The following is a 4,718-nucleotide window of genomic DNA, read 5'->3' on the forward strand; positions in this document are numbered from 1 at the left end:
TGTCAATCAAACAAATTCTAGAATGCAGAATGGCAGCATAAGATAAAGTCTCTGGCTGAACTTCTTATTCCTCATTTTTGTTAAAATACCTATTAAAAGAGGTGTATGGGAAAATATCTGCATTAACAGAAGAAAAAAAACTATGAAGGAGAACTAATGACTGGCAATGGCAACTCAGCAAGGATGGATTAAGAAACTCAACTACTGCTTTTGTTCAAACTATTGTGCAAAACCAGCAGGCAGAGTGTGAGAGGATGAGAGGAGGTCTGAGCTCTGCCCCTCTAACAGCTCCCAGGCAAGGACAAAAATTCCATACTCAGCCAGGTGGTTGTTAAATGAAAGTCATCCTAAGAATTAATATTGTTAAAATGTTCATAATATCCAAAGCAATCTACAAATTCAATGCAGTCCCTACAAAAGTACCATTTGTGTTTTTCACAGACCTAGAACAAGTAGTCCTAAAATTTGTATGGAACCACAAAAGACCCTGAATAGCCAAAACAATCTTAAGGAAGAACAAAGCTGGAGGTGTATCACAATCCCAGACTTCAAGATATATACAATGCTATGGTAATGAAAACAGTGTGGTACTGGCACAAAAAAAGACACATAGATCAATGGAACAGAATAGAAATCCCAGAAATAAACCCACAGTTATATGGGGTGCCTGGGTGGCTCAGTCGGTTAAGTGACTGCCTTTGGCTCAGGTCATGATCCTGGAGTCCCTGGATCGAGTCCTGCATCGGGCTCCCTGCTCAGCAAGGAGCCTGCTTCTCCCTCTAACCCTCCCCCCTCTCATGTACTCTCTCTCTCTCATTCTCGCTCTCTCAAATAAATAAATAAATAAATCTTTAAAAAAAACCAAAAAACAAAAAAAACCCCCCACAGTTACATGGTCAATTAATCTATGACAAAGGAGGCAAGAATATGCAATAGCAAGACAGTCTCTTCAATGAATCATGCTGGAAAAATGGGACAGCTACATGCAAAAGAATAAAACTGAACCACTTTCTAACACCATACACAAAAATAAACTCAAAATGGATTAAAAACCTAAATGTGAGATCTGAAACCATAAAACCATATAACTCGTGGAAGAAAACACAGGCAGTAATAACTTGGACATAAGCCATGACAACATTTTTCAGGATGGTTTCCCTTGCCTGAGAAGACCTAACAAAAAAAATAAATAAATAAACCATTGGGACTACACCAAAATAAAATGCTTCTGCACAGCAAAGGAAACTATCAACAAAAGGAAAAAGCAACCTACTGGAAGGAAGAAGATCTTTGCAGATCTTATGATCCAGGTGACATGACTTTAGAAAGGCAGTGTTGTAAACATATAAGGGCTAAATTTTAAGATGTTGTTGATGAAGGGATCAAAAGCTTGGTGAGCTGGTAGACCTGATCCTGAAGAGAACCACCAACCCACCTTAAGTACAAGTGACTGTAGAGTAGGAAATTTTCTTTCACTACTTTTGAATCCTCCCTTTTCTTAGGAAAGTACATTGCATATACAAGTGTGTTGTACATGTTACTATTATTGTTTAATTTATAATAACTGAGACTGCAATTATTCTGGCAACAGAGGTTGTACCTATTTGGAAAAAAGCTTTCCATAAACACTGTCCTGCATGTGTTGAAAATATATAATTTACACAAAGAAGAAGGTAAGTCTCTATTTGTTTGATAAGAATAATCAGTTTCTTAACCAAAAAAAAAAAAAAAGTTGCTTTGGTGAATGTGTTTTGGTAATGCACTAAATTTTTAAAGAAAAAGAAATATAGATACCAAAACTGAATTTTGTTTCATTTCTCAATAACCTCATGGAAAACCAAGAGAACAATTGGAAATCTTATTTAGAATTCTTGAACACTGAATGTCATGCACAGAACGTTAAGTGCATAAAAGCAAGGACCTTGTCTGTCTTATTCTCCACTTTATCCCTGACCCCTAGAAAGGGGGTAGCACAGAAGTAGGATCCAATAAATCAAGTTGAATGAATAAATTAAAATTAACAGGCTCAGTCAGAAATTCTAAATTAGTAATATTTTGAAAAGTCTGCTAAAAATTATTTTTCTTATGTATGCTAAAGGGTCATGGATTTATCATCTTCCTAAACAGTAACAAGAAGCCTGATCTTAATAACAGACCACTTATTTTCTTAACAATTATCATTATAAACTGCTTTACCTAAGTTTGGTTGTTCATAACTGTTAGATTATTTTTGGTAAACATTGGTAACCTCCTGTATTTAAAGAGAGATGTGTAATTACTCTTTATAAACTTGCTACCATGGAGTATGTTACAATAAGAATAAATGTAATACGGAATTCCACCACTCACACATTTATTAGCCAACAAGCACAAAACAGTCATACAGTCTATTTTATATGCTTCAATGTAGTTCCTCTTCTATGAAAAGATCACTTCAGGCAAGTATTACAATATTATAGAAGAAATATACAGCTAGTCTTTTATTTTGAGTCAGGCACAAAAAGTTCTTGGCAATCTCCTGTCTCCAGTCCAGGACTGGCTCAAGAATTCTAACCATACAGAGCCATTCTGAGAACTTGAGGCACTGGATTCACTAGATCCTTATATAATATATAAGTATAGGTATAAAAGCTTGTACAGAGGTTCTACCCAATTCACATATTTGATTTTTTGTTGGTCAAATGAATAGTGTTCATCTAATAAAATATACTGCTTTATTTGAGAGACAGAGAGACAAGAATAGAGGAAGCAACTTTAGTCACTGTCTGTGTAATATTGTGGGTTTTTTTTTTTTTTCACATGTTAACCAACCACCCCCATAGGGAATATTCTTGTTAGAATACTTCAAACATTAACAACCCCCCCCACCCCAAGAGTGTTGCTGGGCCTGCTGGTCTGTGGCTAGCTGAGGACACTGGTCTCTGTTCTGCAGGATGGGATTTGTTAAAGTTGTCAAGAATAAGGCTTGTTTCAAGAGATACCAAGTGACATTGAGAAGATGACAAGAGGATAAACTGATCACTATGCTTGGAAACGCTTGGTAATTCAGGATAAAATAAGTATAATACACCTAAATACAGGATGATGCTTCGTGTCACCATTTGTCCGATTGCTTATGCCCATAGAGGAGATAAATGATAGTTTGTGCAGCTCATGCTCGTGAACTCCCAAAGTATGGTGTGAAGGTTGGCCTGAAAAATTATGCTGCAGCATATTGTATTGCTCTGTTGCTGGCCTGCAGGCTTCTCAGTAGGTTTGGCATGGACAAGATGTATGAAGGCCAAGTGGAGGTGACTTAGAGATGAATACAATGTGGACAGCAGTGATGGTCAACCTGGTGCCTTCACCTGCTATTTGGATGCTGGGTTTGCCAGAACTACTACTGGAAATAAAATCTGGGGGGCCCTCAAAGGAGCTGTGAATGGAAGCTTGTCTCTCCCTCGCAGTATCAAACAATTCCCTGGTTATGATTCAGAAAGCAAGCAATTCAATACAGAAGAACATCAGAAGCACATCATGGGTCAGAAAGTTGATTACATGTATTACCTAAATGAAGAAGATGAGGGTGCTTATAAGAAACAATTCTCTCAATACATAAAGAACAGTGTAACTCCAGGCATGATGGAGTTAATGTATAAGAAGGCTCACGCTGCTATACCAAAGAACCCAGTCTATGAGAAGAAGCCTAAGAAAGAAGTTAAAAAGAAGAGGTGGAACCATGCCAAAATGTCTCTTGCCCAGGAGAAAGATCAGATAGCTCAGAAGAAGGCAAGCTTCCTTAGAACTCAGGAGCAGGCTGCTGAGAGGTAATAAACCAAACCACAATTTTCTATGAAGCTTTTTCAGATAAAGACAATAATAAAAATTTGTTCAGCAAGCAATGAAAAAAAAAAAAGAATACTTTAAACATTAACTGGCCAACAGTGTGTAAATTAAAACTAAATCTATATATTATATATTGAAGTATTTAAAAATATTATAGACCATATAATACTGTGAAAATGTATTTAAATATTTTATCTTTAAATATACAAAATTAGGTAGGATCTTAGATTTTAATATCTTTGTTCAAACCGTCTTACTTTCCTATTCTCCCCACTGTCTCTGTCATCAACATTTTATTCACCCTCCAGATACAGTTTAAATTCATCTCCTTACAGAGAGCCTTCCTGGATTACCCTTGTCAGAACTAATTATTCCTTCCTGATATTTATACTCCTGTTATTGCTTTATTCTAACTTTGTATTATAGTAAATTATTTTCCTATCAGGTGAGGCAGGGCATATATTTTACTTCACTAAATTCAAAAACAATCACTCAGTAACTCTTATCTAAAAGGTAATTGTCTAGATGGTGCAAACAATTCCAAGTAATGATCAGAGAAACATTTAGAGAGGCAGTTATAACTCAGCTAGGCCTTGAGGTCCATGTTAGACCTTCTCAAGAAGTTGTTGATGAACTTGGGAAAAGAAAAGAGGTTATAATTTAAAAAAAGATGGCATTAAAGGGTCATAGAAGATTAGAAATACAAGGACCTGAGCATGTTTCTGTGCGTAAAAGATTTCATGATAAAAAAAAAAAGGAAGAAGTAAGCACGCATGGGAGAATATGATCATGGGATAAAGATCACAAAAAGAGGGATCAGGTTTGGAAATAAAGTCGTTTGGGTGCTTCCTCACTGAAGACATACAATGAGGAAGGGCCTAGCCCCATGCTTT

At 36.3% G+C, this 4,718-nt stretch overlaps 1 pseudogene; it reads left to right on the forward strand.

The window, feature by feature from the left end:
* The first annotated feature begins 2,933 nt into the window (after window positions 1-2,933).
* LOC118009869 lies at window positions 2,934-3,782 on the forward strand (annotated as a pseudogene).
* Window positions 3,783-4,718: the final 936 nt, after the last annotated feature.

Source organism: Mirounga leonina, unplaced genomic scaffold (genome assembly GCF_011800145.1).
Source record: "Mirounga leonina isolate KUSES-001 unplaced genomic scaffold, KU_Mleo_1.0 Mir_128, whole genome shotgun sequence".
Taxonomy (NCBI): domain Eukaryota; kingdom Metazoa; phylum Chordata; class Mammalia; order Carnivora; family Phocidae; genus Mirounga; species Mirounga leonina.